Raw genomic sequence first — 18341 nt, 5'->3', positions numbered from 1 at the left:
TTTCAAAGATGTGTTAAGCCCGGGGACAATCGCTAACTTTGGTCCATGTGATTCCCTCTCTTGACAGGGTGGTCTTAAAAGATGGAGGAGCCTGTGAGATGAAAATTTCTCAAGGGCAGTTGTACAGGGAGAGGAATGAATTTAAAGACTATATCAAATTGATTGGATGTTTGTCTGACAGTGTAGGAAGACCAAAATAAAATAAATAGTATATGAGTTGACTAGGACTTCTGTATCAGAGTATTATGAGCCCCATCTTAAGGAAGAGAAAGTTTACTTGTTCTCAGGTATGGAGGCTGGGAGCCCAGAACAAGGTTTTAAGAGTTTGGTTACTTAAGAGAATGTGAGGAGGGTAACCTCTAAATTTATCTAATCAGAGACAAGTGGCATTCTCTTTACTCCTTTTTTCAGATTCCATCACCTGTGATGATTCCAGCTCCTGTTGGAATCTACCCTAACAGTCTCATTTTAACTTCAAGGTAAAGACCATGTCTCCAAATATGGTTATATTCTAAGTGACTAGGGGTGAGAACCTTAAATTATGGCGTGTTTTATGGAAAAAAACACAATTCAGCTGATAACACAGTGGCGAAAAAAAAATCAAATAATCACTGGGGGTTTTAGGTACATAAAACAAAATACATATCTTAATATTATAATTTATAATATTGATAGTATGGTTAAATATAATTGGATATCAATTTATTTATGCAAATTAGCAAATATGGGGTTAACTATGACCTTTCTTGGTATGTTCATTGCTACTAAAGAAGAATAGATAATCTCTGATTTCACCTCTATATCTTAATCCAGTTTAAGATTTGGTTTTAGGTTTGTTTATGTGCTTTTTCCATTTTTTTGTCTTTTATTTTATATAACAGCACATTCATTCTTCTTCTTGTAAGCCCAAGAACATATACTGAGATGCATTATTCTTATTTCAAGAGAGAAATTACTCTTCACTATCATTGGCGCATTTTAGATCGATTTCTGCCTACAGTTATACCTTGCATGGCTGAGGGGAAACGAAGAAATGAAGAATGGGAAAACAAGAGGCCTCCAAGCACTGCCCTGAATATAAAGATAAGGAACGAGTTTACTGTCTCAATAAAGGTGCAGGCAGAATTTGGATGTTTAACTTTTTCTTTTTTGAAGGCTGGCTTTCCCTCACTTATTAAACCGTAAAGTAGCCCATTAGTTTGGGACCACTGCTGCCTTAATGACAGCGCCTAAACATGTAGAAAGCAAGCCTGTTATCTCACTGTAAGAAATGAACACTCTAGTGTTTCATTGATTTTGTCAGTGAACAAAGATTGATAGATTGATTTTTTTTTAAACTACCCAGGTTTTTTTTGTTGTTGTTTTCTCTTGTTTGGGGCCTGAAAATGGTTGTCAGGAGTAAGCACGTCTGAAATATTACATGTACTGCACAAATGGAACAAGGAAGTATTCCCTAGGACATCTTTAAAGTGGGAGAAAAACAAAGTTTTCATAGAGAAAACCACGCGATAATCTTTCAGCAGTTTGGTTTGGACTCTCAAGTCACTGGAATTCTAAAGGTGGAGGCTGAATTGGTGGTTGTCAGTACATAGATACTTAATTTAATTAAGGAGATGGAATACATTTAGCAAATGCAAGTGGACAGTATCAGCACATTTCACAGTAGCATGTTATGGCTACTTAATAAAATGCTTAGTATTATGTATGACAGATCAATTATTCATCAAATTGATGGTGAGACACTGTCACAATCAGAGTCGATTAACTTAGAACACTTTTTAATAATATTGTCAATTTTTATTAAAGCAAATAGCTTCAAGCACAGTAGCTTTTTACTCAAGTAATCACAATATAGTGTATTCAGCCAAAAATGAGAAGCAGCACAATAAAAAAGCAAGAGAGAACATTATCTTCGTGGTAAAGAAGACCACTAATTTTTTATTTAATTGTGATTTTGTTTAGCTTCCATAAGGGTCAGCTAAGAAACAGACAAACAAGCCATTCATAGGTAGCTCATATTAGAGCTCATAGTAGAGCTTCATTTACATAATCCTCAGTTTCTACACCTTGGTCACTATGCCACAAGATTATAATAGGTAGTGGATATGTTCTTTTCAGTGGAAGATATTTACTACAGTAACCATACTGCCTAATGAGTTACTGTCCCCACATCCACGACCTTTAAACGACAGAAGGGCAATTTCCATGTTAACTAAGTAAATGTTAAATAAATAAATAGTACTGGAATAGCACTGTAGAAATGACAATGTGTGACTTCACAGTCTAGGTTGGTAAGGAAATCATGGCTTCTGTTTTGGTTGCTCTCTTAGATCACTGTCTACGAAGGAATTCAGTCACCATGAGCGAATACATGCTAGTCGGGCTATGGAGAAATTCACTTCAGAGAAAAGGCCTTTCACCAACAATCTGCACCAAATGACTGGCCACAGGAAGAGACTACTCTAACAATTGTCTCTAGTGAATGATGACTCTGAATGACTCAAGGTTTATAGAAATGATATATATCCTTATGAAGCCCAGAAACTAGGAAATAGTGAATGTTTTGGATGCAATTTAGAAAGTAGTGTGAGGGTTAGTTTTTAATATTAACTTGATACAAGTTAGAGTCGCCCAGGAAGTGGGAACCTTAATGGAGAAATTGCCCAGATTATGTTCTTGGAGCCATCAAGCGGGGAGCAACCCTTCCCTCCTCTTGCAGAGACAAACACATGGAACATCCACAGATACATAAAAACTGTCGATTCTTGTGAGAGATCGTTTTGTTTGATGATTGATGTCAGATGGACTAGCCCACACTGGGAAGCACCAATCTTAGACAGGACGACTTGGACTGTCTCAGGAAGCTAGTTGAACATGAGCCAGACATCAAGCCTGTAGAAAAGGTGGCAGTGGCTAACTAATGGATTAATATACTCTAATGTTGAAATAACCTTTTGAAATCCCCAGTGTTTCTCATCTAGCCTATGAAATATGAACTCAGTTTTTTGTAATATATATGTGAGTGTTCCATACATTTATCTCTTTTAGAACATTCTAGGTGGGAATAGTTGTCCCATGCTAGATATATCCAGGCTCAGCTCATCAATATTTAATTGTGTTGTCTTGGTCAAAGAAAATGACTTCAACATTGAGCTGTTAGATAAATACAAATGAAAAGATAATATAAAATTTACCTTATAATCGGGAAAAGGATGTTCCCTTTTACGTGGGTGGGATGCAAGTGTTTAATCATTTGAACTTGCCAGTGTGTGTAAATTGGTACTGGGAAGACAAAGACCTGTGGAAAAAGCTCACCAGCTGAACAGTGGTTCTTTTCCTGACAAAACTTCGAAGCACTCTGGTTTCACAAGTAACTATTTTTCCTTTCCCCACTGGAGAGACCAATGGGTGGCAAGGAAGATATGTGCAACTTCAATTTCTCACAGACTTACATTTTTTCCTCTTCACTGAATAAAATGAAACAAAACAAAACCAAGGAATCAGGAATGAATTGTAGGGCCCCTCAGGAAATATTGTCCTAACCATTTACAGATTCCATGCAACCTACTAGTAATAAAGAGACACAGCCATCCTTTTTCACCACCTATGTGGAAGCCCTGAAGCAGTTCTTCTTTAAGGTAGACGACTGCACTGCTGTTTCTGTGGAGTTTTCTGCATGCATCCACATCTGTGGGATTGCTCTCCCTGTTTAAAAACTATGGAGTTTACACCAGTGTAAAAATAAGAAGCAGAGAATTGTTTGAATCTCTGGAACTTAAAGTTACAGAAAAGGAAAAGAGAAAAAAATAAACAACAATAATAAGAATGACATTAGAGTAATAACTTTGGGTCCATGTGATTTTAATTTTAAAAGTAGAGATCAAAAGAAAGCAACAAATATAGATTTTAAACAATGAAAGATACAAAAGCTGGGAAGAAGATAAATGATTACTTTACAATGAATGTCTCTTGCCCCAGCTCAAGTTTCTGTCCTGACTTTCCTCACTGATGGACTATGACCTGGAAGTGGAAGGCAAATAAACCCTTTCCTTCCCTAAGCTGCTTTTAGGCATGATGTTTATCACTTTAGAGAAGAAGTTTTGTTCTGACAACAGTGTCCTTTGCTGTAAAGGAGTGTTTCAGTTATATGAGGTCCCATTTATTGATTGTTGCTCTTATAGCCTGTCCTATTGGTGTTCTGTTCAGGAAGTTGTCTCCTATGCCAAAGAGTTCCAGGCTCTTCCCCATTTTATTCTAACAGGGTTAGTGTGTTTGGTTTTATATTGAGGTCTTTGATCTACTTGGACTTTAGTTTTGTGCAGGGTGACAAGTATGGATCTATTTGCATTTTTCTACATGTAGACATCCAGTTAGAGCAACACCATTTGTTGAAGATGCTATCTTTTTTCCCTTGTATGGTTTTGGCATCTTTGTCAAAAATCAGCCGTCCATTAATGTGTGGGTTTATTTCTGGGTCCTCTGTTTGATTCGATTGATCCGCATTTTTGTTTCTATGCCAGTACCATGCAGTTTTTATTACTGTTGCTGTATAGTACAGCTTGAGATCAGGGATGGAGATACCTCTAGAAGATCTTTTATTGTAGAAGATTGTTTTAGCAATTCTGCATTAATGGTTATTCCATATGAAGTTGAGAATTTTTCTTTCAAGGTTTGTAAAGAATTGAGTTGGTAATTTGATGGGAATTGCATTGAATCTGTAGATTGTTTTTGGTAAAATGGCCATTTTTACTATGTTAATCATGAAATTTGCAGGTATATGGTGGGAACTGGAAAAGATTATCCTGAGTGAGGTATCCCAGAAGCAGAAGGATAACACACAGGATATATTCTCACTCATAAGTGGCTATTAAACAGATAATATAGGATAAACATACTAAAATCTGTGCACCTAAGGAAGCTAATCAGAAAGGAGGACTCTGGCTAAGATGCTCAATCCCCATTCAGAAAGGCAAAGCGGATAGACATTGGAGGAGGGAGAAAACAGGGAACAGGACAGGAGCCTGCCACAGAGGGACACTGAAAGGCTCTACCCTGCAGGGTATCGAGGAGATGCTGACACTCATAGCCAAACTTTGGGCAGAGTGCAGGGAATCTTATTAAAGAAGTGGGAGATAGTAAGACTGTGAGAGGACAGGAGCTCCACAAGGAGAGCAACAGATCCAAAATGTCTGGGCACACGTGTGTTTTTGGAGACTGATACTCCAGCCAAGGACAACTCATGGAGATGGCCTGGAACCCCTGCACAGAGGTAGCCTATGGCAGTTCAGTATCCAAGTGGGTTTCATGGTAATGGGGACAGGGACTGTCTCTGACAGGAACTGATTGGCCTGTTCTTTGGTCACCTCTCCCTGAGGGGGGAGCAGCCTTACCAGGCCACAGAAGAAGACAATGCAGCCACTCCTGATGAGACCTGATAGACTAGGATCAGAGGAAAGGAGAGTAGGTGCTCCCTTAGCGGTGGACTGAGAGATGGACAAAGGTGGGGAAGAGGGAGGGTGGGGTTGGGAGAAGAAAAAGGAGGGAGGTACAGGGGGATCCAAAGTGAATAAACTGTAATTAATAAAAAATAAAAATAAAGAAGAAGACAGGAGGAGAAAGATGAAAATTTAGAACAAAATAGAAGATAACAATTCTTTCCTTCTAGATGTCAAAGATATATAAATGGCATAAAACTGTGCAAGAACCTGTAGCTTTTGGCTTTTTAGTTATCACCCCAATCTCAGCTTCTTCCCCTCTCCTTGTTGCTCTCGGCAGCTATGATGATCCTAGGTTTTTTTTGTTTGTTTTGTTTTTGTTTTTTTTTTTTTCCTCCAACATACTTGGTGCATGATATACTCCGGGGTCTATACTCAGGAAGACCTGTCACTCGTTATCATGAAAAGCTAATGCTTTTGCCTTTCAATTTTGACACAAACATTAACAATTTCTATTAGTTGCTGACTTCAGCACTTTTCCTACTACCTACCCTACTCTACACTGTAAGTATTCATGATGATATAGCACAATGCCCTGGAAAACCTTGCTGCATTTTATACAAACAAAACTGTCCTGACCACATCACTGCTATGTGAACTTTTTTCTTGGAGCTGCCATAAGAAATTATCACAAACACATGGCTCAAAGTAGTGTACATTTTCTACCTCACAATTCTAGAGATAACAGGATGCTAGAGGGACTGTCCTTCTTCTGGAATCTGCAACACAGAACTCTTCTTTGCCTTCTTCTGATTGGCTGTTGCTAAAAAATCCTCTATAGCCCTCGGATTTCAGTTGCCAAATTCTCATCTGCCTTTCTTTCTCATTGCATATCCTCTTTGCTTCTTCTCCTTAGGTCACTAGTCATATGGAACCAAGGTTCCAAACTACTTTAGCATGATGTAATCTTCATATGACAGATGTATTATATTAACTAATGACCTAGTGTTCAGATGACATCATATTCCTATGCTCTAGCAACTGGAACTTCAATTTGTTTCAGGGAAGAACAAAATGAGGCCCCCTCACAACAATTCTTTAATATTTGTTTAAATGAAATAAATTAAGACACTAAGGTGGCACAGCTCTTTAAAATATGTTTTTGCTGGGAGTAATGTGAAAGGCAGTTCTCCAGCTTAAGCAGATCTGAAGGACAGACCTAGCAGTGCGATGGACCTAGCTGTCTTTCCTTGATCTTTTTGTTTGTTAATCTACACACAAAATATTGTTATAATAAATATTACAAGGTTATGTATTGTGCTATATAATGTGATTTCATAATACAAAAATATGTGATTCCCTAAAATGCATAAATCAATAAATAATGAACATAGACAGTCTAATATTGAATATGGCTTAACAAAGTCTTCCAGGCCCCAATAGCCTCTCATTTAAAATTCATCACAAGGGTCATTGTCTCAGGAAATCAGAGGGCAGCAATGTGATTTAGCATCCCATCAGTGAAGGAAAGCATCAACATGTCATTATAAACGAGACAGTTACTGCTCCATTTTTACTTGCAAGAATATGCTGCCATTTAATTTCTGTTTCGAAGCATTATTTCTAAGCTTCATGACGTCCTAACCCCTTTAATGACTTATAAATGGATGATAAATAAACAAATTTTGTGATAGTTGTTCTGCTCCAGAATTCACCACAGTTTTTCAGCTCTGAGTTGTTTTCTTCCTACTCTTGTTTCACTCAGAAGCCATGTTTATGAACAGAAGCAACAGTGCCCAATCCAAACAGGAGCCTCTCTCCAGTTAGGATCCGGTGATGTTTCTAGGTACATGGATCCTTCACACACATGTACACACACGACAGGTTGTGAACAGCTGGTGGTCCTTTTAAAAGGTTTAAGCCTCAAACTGTAATTTTTTTTTAGTGGCCCTTTGTAATCTGAATGTGTTCTCCACAGACATCAATTCTGCTTGCTATAATAAAAAGATTGTTTCCAGTAGAGAGAATTTCCCAAAAATCCATCATAGATGCATCAGAAAAAAAACATACTTGCCCTTCAGATAATAAGTCAATTGACCCAAAGCCCATTTAAGTGATGCAAGGATAGTAAATTTGTACTTGAGTATTATAAAAATACAGGAAGGTCCCAATAAAATAACAAAAAATTTAAAAATATTAACCTAGGGGATCTAGAACAGATCATCCTGAGTGAGGGATCCCAGGAGCAGAAAGACACACACGGTATATATTCACTTATATAGACCTATAAGATAGGATAAACATACTAAAATATGCACAACTAAAGAAGATATACAAAAAAGAGGACCCGGAGTAAGATGATTAATCATCACTTAGAAAGACAAATGGGATGGACATTGGAAGTAGGAGAAAAAAAATAACAGGAGAGGAGCCTACCACAGAGGGCCTCTGAAGTACTCTACCTAGCAGTGTATCAAAGCAGATGCTGAGACTCATTTAGCAGAGTGCAGGGAAACATACGATAAAAGGGGGAGTTAATATGAAAAGGAGAGGACAGGAGCTCCACAAGGACAAAATACATTAGGGTACGAGGTCATCTATGAGACTGTGGGTTTTCCTAGTAAGGGGAATATGAACTATTTCTGACATGAACTCAACGACTGGCTCCATTACACCCTTCCCACCCCCGAGGGAGGAGCAGCCTTGCTAGGCCACAGAGGAGGACATTGAATCCAGTCCTGAAGAGACCTGATAAACTAGGGTCAGATGGAAGGGGTGGAGGTCCTCCCCTAGCAGTGGACTTCGAAAGGGGCAGGGAGAAGATGAGGGAGGGAGGGTGGGATTGGAAGGGAATGAGGGAGGTGCCCACGGCTGGAATACCAAGTAAATAACTTGTGATTAACATACAAAATAAAAATTAATAAAAATATATTCACCTAGAAGGCAAGCGAACTAGAAAAACAGAGTGACCATCATGCTCAAAACCTACATCTTTAAAGAACCTATTAATGTTAATCATTCCTTTTTTTCCTTTCTTTCATTGATTTATTAATTTAATCTCTTAACCACCTGATTCCAGCCCTCCTCCTCCTCTCCTCTAGTTCTGCCCTCACCCTCCCCTTTTCTCCTCTTTTTTTTCTCAGAGAAGGGGAGGGACCCAAGTAGTATCAACCCACCCAGGCATCTCAAGTCCAAGCAGGAATAATCATATCCTCTCCCACTGGGGCCTGGCAAGGCAGCCCAGGTAGGGGCAAGGGATCCAGAGGCAGGCAACAGAATCAGAGACAGCCCTCCTCCCATTGTTAGGGCAGCTATGTGATGACCCTGCTGCATGTCTGCTACATACGTGTAGGAAGTTTGGGTCTCCTCTGTGCATACTGTTTGGTTAGTGGTTCAGTCTCTGTGAGCACCCATGGGCCCAGGTTAGTTGACTCTGTAGGTCTTCTTATGGTTAATCATTCTTTTCTCATGGCTTTGCAGTCTTCCATTTACCTCTTCTCTTGGTATGTGTATCTATAATTCTTCCTCATTGTTGTTGTATTTAGGTTCTTGTTCCCTCTACCAATCTGTGATTTTCTTAATGATGGTATGGCCTACTTTATGTATGCTCATCTACCAGTCACTGTAAAGTCCAGCTTTCAGTTGGGCCTCAGTGCATGCAAGTGGGATGACTGTGTGACTAAGCCTAGAGATGGATCCTAGTTCTTAGGCCTGTGACACACCATGCTCAGCTCAGTTATGGCTGTCTCCATCACAACAATGCATTCAACCCTTCAAGTTTGGATGCTCATTCCAAAAATCGCAAATTAAGAAAATGAACATACTCCAAATTTTAAAATACATGAGATAAAAACCATTATCCGTGTAACATAGTTTAATGTATAAAGAGGGTTTTTTCCCCTTTTTATAATGTTTTTACAAAATTCGTACTTGACCTAGGAAGTATTAAAGGGACTGGTGCTGCTGATTGCAAGCAGGTAAGAAAACGATAATGAGTATTTTTATTTACCTGTGCTTTGATCAGCCTAGCTCTTGCCTCGACCACATGTTACACAGGATATGTAATCAGACAGTCCAAATTGTAATTGTTGCTTTGCTTATTAATTCTGTCTGGATTTAATCAAATCATTAACACCTTTTGATCACAGGAGAATAAAGGTACAACCTCAAGTAACCTCAGCCTGAGTTACACACATCCTTCCTTTCTCCCTAAAAGTTCAATGTTAATTTCGGGTTATTCTTGTGCTTAAAACATATTTGTGTTGAATAAGACCAATAAGAGTAACTATCAGAGATTTCTGCATTTTTGTGCTTTTTAAAACTTTATTATTATTGAGAAGAGAGAGAGAGAGAGAGAGAGAGAGAGAGAGAGAGAGAGAGAAAGTAGGCCATTATTCTCAAATCTTACCTTAATAGAATAAGGAAACAAACAAATGCGTTGAAGGTGAATAGTTATAAATATTTCTTCACTTTGCTGAATAAAGCCAGGGTTTTTTTTTTCTTTTCTTCTCAATTCATAATCTGATTTGTTTGTTTGCATTTTAATTTATTTATTTACATCCTGATTGCATCCCCCTTTCTCTCTTCCCAGCCCCCCACCTTACACACCCCTCCTTCCCATTCTTCCCTCTCATTCTCCTCAGAGAAGGGGGAGTTCTCCCATGGGTAACAACCTGCCCTTGCACATTAAGCCACTGCAGAATTAGATGCATTCTCTCCCACTGTGGCCAGACAAGGCAGCTTGGTTAGGGGAACAGGATCCAAAGGGAGGCATCAGAGTCAGAAAGGGCCCTGAACCACCAACCATATATTTTATATTTTATGTATTTAATCGCCTATATATTTTAATCATCCCTAATTCTCTTTCTAAAATATTTGAAATCTATAGCAGGAAAAAAGGAAAGGCCTCTTCTCTTCTTCCTTTTGTTCCTAGACTTGTTTCCTGTTTTAGAGACAACTGACTATTAGTTAAGGCTTAGAATCAGGGCATTGTTGCCTCACCCTTCAGTCCTTCAGGGCAGCTTCAGATCTCGGCTCTTCATCCTCGTGGCCTCGCACACAGTCTTGTTCCCTCTATGCTGGGTTATGAAGTGTTGTTCTGAGACTCTGACTTTTTTTTTTAACAAGTGATGTTCTCTATGTTATCAATGTTTAAAATGTCACAATCTCTGGTTAGAGAACACTGAGATGTGCAGGGTGAACTTGGAAACACAGACATATTTGTATACTCATTTTGTAGTGAGCTCGGAGTGAGCAAGTAACTGGGAATATTAAGAATTCTGGGAAATAACACTGATGCTTAAATGAGGCATCCAGGATCATCCTTAACATAGAAAACATCACTCTAACTAAACAACATATACTGCAGACCCAAGTGAAAGTGTTGTGGCTCCTGAACAAGCATTTAGAATTTCTCCAGGCTGCCATGAAAATTTTCCATGAAAATTCTTCTTTTTTTCTTTTAATAAGGAAAAAAAATGTACACATGGTTTTCTTAACACACTAAGGAAGATGAGTTCATTAGGACCTGACTTGACTGAGCACGGAGCACTGAAGCTGGCCCACTAGAGCAGCACCTGATGAAGGGAAGTGGTGCTTCTAACTATTGCATAAACAGTGAGGAAAGAATGGCTTAAGACAGAGTGTTTTTAAAAAAGATATAATCCCCAGAAAGTCCCAGCTTTTATTGCTGGCCAGTTCCTTGTTCTCCATCATTGTCTTTATGTAGCTGAAGTTCTTGGCTTAACCTGTGTGCTTTGCCCATTACCATTGGGAGCTTTCTGTCAATAATTGTCACCTAGGAAGTCAAGGCAAAGTTACGTTAGTGAACAAAGTGTACATAATTAAAGATTCCGGCTGCTCATTTATCAGTAGATTTATTAAAATTTTCCTCATCTTTAAGGCATGGCATTACGCAGCTCTCTACAGTTCCCCCTTTTTGTTTTAGACGCATCAGGCAAGAGTAGAGGTCTGATCTCTGATATTAGAAATAAATTGGGACTTTGTACTGATGTTCATTTAGGTGTCATCCACCCAAAGAGCATCAGACCCGTCCGATACCTTTTTCTCAGAGGCAGGACCTGGGGCATCAACCCACATGCAATCAGACATGCTCTTCTCTGGGTCCAAAGCGGCTGACCCTGAGTGCAGTGCTTAGCTTTCCGTGTATGTGGACCTATCTGCATTGCCCACGTGGCACGCTGGGGTTGGCTACCCAGAGGCTATTTAAGCTGTGGGCTGGCTTTCCCCAGGGTCAGAAGATTGTTCAAGGTTCCTGAATAAACTGCATTGAAAAAAATTTTTTTTTCCTCATTTTATATCTGAGGTAAAAAGAAAAGTACTTTGCATTAAATGAGAATGTTAAAAGCTGCTATGTCCAATCAAGTCTCCATATTTTTAATAAACATTTTTCCACCTATCTTGTGATTCTACATCAATTCAAAATAAGTTTATTAAATGTATGCATTTTTCTAGTACATAGCATATGTTTTCAGTGTACTACAGAAAAGGCAATATTTTCCTGTTTTTCCAACTATGAGCTAAGATTATTCTTTAAATCATTATACAGAACTTGCTATGAGATCACAGCAAGTGTTCTCATATATAGTAATATGACTGAGTTTGAATATGTAAGAAGATTTATTTGCAGTAGTTCAAAGATTGGAGACTTTTAATAAAATAAATTACTGTTGCATTTTCTAGTCTTTAAAGTTGCAATCTGAATAGTGAGCATACTATGTCAGGAAAGTAGTGGTCTGAACACAATTTATATCAGGGATGAAGTGGCCAGTCTGTCAGAAGTAGAATCCTCAAGAGTAAACCTGAAAAGCAGAATCCCTTATTACAGGGCAGATTCTATTTAGAAAAACTAAACCCGTTTCTGAATATGACTCCTGTCTTTGCTTATAACTCTATAGAACTAAAAGATCCATGAGCACATTTGGTGTAAATATTTAATCACTAACATTTTGTGCAAATATTTAACCTCAACTGTTATAATTCAACCTTTACCAGGTTTCTCCAGCCTAATGTGTCCTATTGTACAGAATGAAGAAAACAACCGCAACTTCCTGAAGTTTTTGTGGAATTGAAGTAAGTTATGTTTTCACAGAGATTGTTTATAACATAATCTACAAAATTACAGCTTTTATACATTTACAGATTCTAAATAAAAAAAGAAGATACTGTGGTCTTATTTAGTCTCCCTGCGTGAACATGTTCCCAGGAGTAAAACACACAAATGGCACAGACTCAATGACCACACACATCCGTTTTTGGCTTGGGGATAAGTGAATGCATGACTCACAATCACTCATTTTACTGTACATAATTTGCATCGAGGATTTCTACAAATCTCAGTAGAAAACAAATCCTCTAAAATAACCAAATAGGTTACAGGCTTCATTGTTTTAGTAAGTAAAAAAAAAAAAATATTTTTAAATAATATTCATAGTGTCACTGGAGTCCTGGAAAAAAGAGGAGTAGCATTTTACACATTATATATATACATAATTCTGGGACCAGGCTACGTGCTTCAAAAACTGAGGAGATGCAATATGGCAGTAGACTCCTGACACAGTAGCCTGAATGTCAGCTCTTCCCCCCTCACTTTCTTCTTGCTTACTGTGTGTTCAAACAGCCTTGGATGACTAGGAGGTCAATGACTTCCTAAAACTGGAAAGCACTGAAACTGACTGGAACTAGGCTTCTCCTTCTGTTAGCTCCACAGTTGCCTAGCTTTGTGACAAAGTAACTGACAGAATTTGGCAATTAAGTTGTGCTCACATTAGACAGGACTCTTTATTTTTTTAGCTAAAATGATTTCTGGTTCTAAATTATTAATCTGCAAAATGACAGTGTTCTCAGGAACAAACTGAATTTTTAAATAAATGATCATGTTTTTGTTGGTTCACTTGTGAAAACAGTAAGACAATGAAGATGATTAATTTAGTGATAAAATAAGAATTTAAGATCCATATTTATCACTGTGCACAAAACTAAAGTCCAAGTAAATCAAAGACCTCAACATAAAACCAGACACACTAAATCGATTAGAAGAAAAAGTGGGGAAGAGCCTGGAACTCATTGGCACAGGAGACAACTTCCTGAACAGAACATCAACAGCTCTAATGTCAACAATCAATAATTTGGAACTCATGAAACTGAAAAGCTTCTGTTAAGCAAAGGACACTATTATTAAAACAAAGCAACAGCCTACAGACAGCAAAAGTATCTTCACCAACCCTGTATCTGACAGAGGTCTAATATCCAGAATATATAAAGAACTCAAGAAGATGAAAAGCAACAAATCTAGTAATTCAATTAAAACATGGGGTATAGAGCTAAACAGAGAATTCTCAATAGAGGAATATTGAATGGCAGAGAAACACTTAAAGAAATGCTCAATGTTCTTAGTCATCAGGGAAATGCAAATCAAAACAACCCCGAGATTTCACCTTAAACCCATCAGAACAGCTAAGATCACAAACTCAAGTGACAACACATGCTGGAGAGGATGTGGCGAAAGGGGAATCTTCCTCCATTGCTGGTGGTAATGTAAACTTGTACAACCATGTTGGAAATCAATATGGTGCTTTCTCAGACAATCAGGAATAGTGCTTCCTCAAGATCCAGTTATACTGTTCCTAGGCATAAATCAAATAGAAGCTCAAGTATAGAACAAGGACATTTTGCTCAACCATGTTCATAACAACTTTGTCTGTAATAGCCAGAAGGGGTATCTGGAAAAAGCCCAGATACCCCTCAGTTGAGGAACAGATACAGAAATCGTGGTACATTTACACAATGGAATACTACTCAGCAATAAAAAACAAGGAAATCATGAAATTTGCAGGTAAATGGTAGGAACTAGAAAAGATCATCCTGAGTGAGGTATCCCAGAAGCAGAAAGACACACAGGGTATATACTTACTCATAAGTAGATGTTAGATATATAATATAGAATAATTAGACATATAATATAGAATCTGTATACCTTATAAAGCTAAGCAAGAAGGAGGACCCGGGTTAAGATAATGAATCCTCATTCAGAAAGGCAAATAGGCTGGATATTGGAAGAGGGATAAAACAGGGAACAGGACAGGAGCCTACCACAGAGGGTCTCTGAAAGACTCCACCCAGCAGGGTATTGAAGGAGATGCTGAGACTCAGAGCCAAACTTTGGGCAGAGTGCAGGGCATCTTATGAAAGAAGGGGGAGATAGAAACACCTGGAGAAGACAGGAGCTCCACAAGAAGATCAACAGAACCAAAAAATCTGGGCACAGGGGTCTTTTCTGAGACTGAAACTCCAAATAAGGACCATGCATGGATATAACCTAGAACCCCTGCACAAATGTAGCCCATGGAAGCTCAGTCTCCAAATGGGCCTCCTTATAAGGGGAACAGGGTCTGTCTCTGATATGAACTCAGAGGCTGGCTCTTTGATCACCTCTTCCTGAAGGGGTAGGGTATCCTTACCGGGCCACAGAAGACAATGAAGCCAGTCCAGATGAAACTTGATGGAAGGGGAAGAGGGCTTCCCTATCAGTTGAATGGGGGAGGGACAATAGAGGAGAAAAGGGAGGGAGGATAGAATAGGGAGGGGAAGAGGGAGGCCACTATAGCTGGGATACAAAGTGAAGAAATTATAATTAACAAAATTAAATTAGTTTAAAAAAGAAAAAATATGAATTTAAAATCAATAGTACTTAAAAACTTGCAATGTTACTTAAATGTTCGGCACTTCCATTTTTCCATCTGTAAAATATAGGGTTTGGGTTAGGGTGGGCACCGTCCTCATGAGGACATGTTGAATGATAAACATCTTGATAATGCTATCTATATTATAACTATTACATCAAAATTAAATGCATGCAGTGTGTATGAGGCTATCTCTGCTGGGAAACAAAAGAGTTGAAACTTGGCGAGGTGAATAAATCCTCTGTGCTGTGTTGGCAAGGTGTGAGCAGAACCTGAACTTTTATTAGGTTTCTGACAGAGCGCCCTCACATGTGGAATAAGGAAATCTTTCTGAGACCACTTCCATCTCTAGCAATCCTTCCCAGTGACCCTGTCAGAAAAACAGAACCAGAACAGAAGCCAGGCTGCCCTTCCTTGCCTTTAAGGTATGTAAGGGAAATTAATTTTGACATGCCCTTCAGCTAAGTATATTTAAACAAACCTGTTAGGCCTTCCAATGATAAGATGATCAAGGCAACCAACAATGGAAACTGAAATATGAACACCTCTCACTAAAATATTCAAAATGAACTGGTTTATAAAGCTGGTTTGATCAGAGCTGTCATGGGTAGTTCAATCATAGCCTCCCTCACTTTTGCAAGGAATACTCTTCAGGTTAGAGCAGCAAAAAGCCTTTGGCCCACAAATGAAGGGCTAAATTGAACAAATAGAAAGACAGATTGTCCATCAAACTTTAATTAAAGATAAATAACCAATAATATTTTAATATAGTCATGATTTGGGTATTATATATTGCATGAGGTTATACTTATGCCAAAATATTTCTTATTAATTATCTAATATTCACTTTGAAGACTGCAACATGGATTTTACCCATCAGCCCAAACAGGGAAATGCACTGGAAAATTTCTTTCCAAGGACTGTGCATTCAATGTGACATTATTTGGAGATGAAAATTTTAGTAGGTCCCCAGATACAGAAGCCATCAGTTTAAGCTCCCCATCATAGAGTCATGAAGAACATAATCAACTGTGTCAGTAAAGAGCCTGCTGAACATGCACCCAGAAGAGAACATGGGAATATGAAGCAAGATGGAAACTGCCAATAAGAGAAGAGAAGAGATTGTAGAATGTGTTCTGCCTTGCATGAAAATTGTGACTTCTGTAGAATATATTCTACCTTTCAGGAAAACCCTAGGGTTTCCAACTTTTGGTCTTGTGATTAAGTTTCCAATTCTTCAGAATTTTTGTTTTAGCCACCAAACATGAGAAAATGCCAAGCACTTTGAACAACAACAGCTACATCATTTCATTCAGAGGCATCCTCAATGGAAGGTCAGCCAACATACATGATATCAATTTGCATCAATTCCATTGCTCTCCTACTAATAACCCATAAAAGAATGAATGTCTTGCAAAGGTGATGAAATGTGCTCCTAGTGCCTCTACCTGGTTGGCTACAGTCACATTCCCTAACCTGCTGTGCGTTTGTCAACCAGGATTCTATTTCACTTTACCCCAGTCAACATCCTTCCAGTGGCTGCTATTCAATGGCCTCACCTCACTTGCACATATTCTAATTCATTAAATCTCAGTCCATTTCCTATGGCTCTTTAGCTGCTTTTTTTTTTTTTTTCTTTAAATCTGAAAGCAGGCTTAGTAACTTCAGATAAGAGAGCAAACAATTACCTGAGGCTTGTGAATGAACAGTGAATTTCAATTTTCTTTTGTTCTTCAGAAAATAAGTGTTATGCAGAACTGTTGGGAAACTCAGTCCAAGGTTTCAAATTCTTTGATAAATTTTATGTACATCCCCCCAATTCTCTACCTTGCTAGTGAACTATTCCACTTATAATTTAGCACACATTGAACTAGATGGACCTCTGAAAACTTCAAAACTGAAATCTATAAAAATATTAGTTAGCTCTTTACAGTGAACTATGTTTCAATTGAATGTTTTCCAATTCAGGATACATTTTTCCTAAACTTTCCTGCATAGACATATAATGTAATACCTGAAATATGCATACATACATATATACATCCATACATTCATGCACACATACATGGTGATTATCACACACATATTTTGTGGTGATTAAAATTGGATCTAGGCCTCTAATGCTCACCAAATGCTCTACTAGAGACGTATTTTCAGCCATACGTTTACTCTTTAAGACTTTATCTCCCTCAGTTGCCCAGGTTGGCTTTAATCTGTGATCCTCATTATCCAGCTTTCTTCATATCTGGGACTATAAACGTACACGGTAGGGCCCAGCTCCAAGGCTGTTAACCCTACTTATCTTTTATTCATCTTTAAACATGATTAGCATGGTGCTAACTATGCACCATGTCTCATTACATCAGCTACTGATTCATTTATGACAGTGTTAATTTGAGTAGTATTCAATTATTTCTAATTTTTCAAATTATTTCTGAGTCTTACTTTCTCATTACTTTCAGGGAAAAACAGGAAAAATATTAGCCTAGAAAACACATAATTAACTCTCAATGAATCTGCTGTACATAACTTGCAAAAATCATTAAAAGATATGCTTTATGGAATTTACTTTATGCCACATATATCTTGACCTTCTCTCTTGAAATCTCACTTTACTTTTGACTCTAAACTCACTAGCAAAGGATATATCTACTTGCTTGGATTGTCCTCAAGTCTAAGAAGCATAGTAATGATTTAGAAGAGGCAAAGTTCCATGCTATACATTGAAGGATAATGCTTCTTGGGAGAAAAGGCTTTTTGAATTATGCAATGAATAAAATTTACTCAAGTTTTAAATATCCAAAGGGAGAGAATATATATTCAGTAATGCTTGTTTAACTGACTTGGGCTGAGCTGTTCCACCCAAAATAGACATATTTTACATAAGAATGCTATATACTGGTTTATTATAAGTTCTACAAACCAGGTTTCTTCTGCAAGTTTTGCTTACTTCCATGCACTTGTGAATTCAATTACTGAATTCTTGGCCATTTGGTAATTTTTAGAAGAAGATGTTTGCTTGTTTTTAGTCTGCTTCTTCACCTAATCCAAAATTCACAACTCTGACCATTGAACTTGATTCAATTAACTAAAAGTGAACACACACCTTGTGTGTGACTCCCCCCCCCCCCATGCCCTGTGCATACCCCTGTTCTCCTGAGAGGCAGCCATTCTCTTGCTGAACCAAGATGCATCAAACACAGCG

General features: G+C 38.1%; 1 protein-coding gene across 3 annotated transcripts in view; it reads right to left on the bottom strand.

Moving 5' to 3' along the window:
• The window catches only part of Kcnip4 (potassium voltage-gated channel interacting protein 4), a 1134333-nt gene that overhangs the window by 818861 nt on the left and 297131 nt on the right, over positions 1-18341 (bottom strand). The gene's annotated exons all lie outside the window — the stretch shown is intronic.

Source organism: Meriones unguiculatus, chromosome 12, assembly GCF_030254825.1.
Source record: "Meriones unguiculatus strain TT.TT164.6M chromosome 12, Bangor_MerUng_6.1, whole genome shotgun sequence".
Classification (NCBI taxonomy): domain Eukaryota; kingdom Metazoa; phylum Chordata; class Mammalia; order Rodentia; family Muridae; genus Meriones; species Meriones unguiculatus.
The sequence above is the reverse complement of the archived record's forward strand: the minus strand, read 5'-3'. Positions and strand labels throughout refer to the sequence as shown.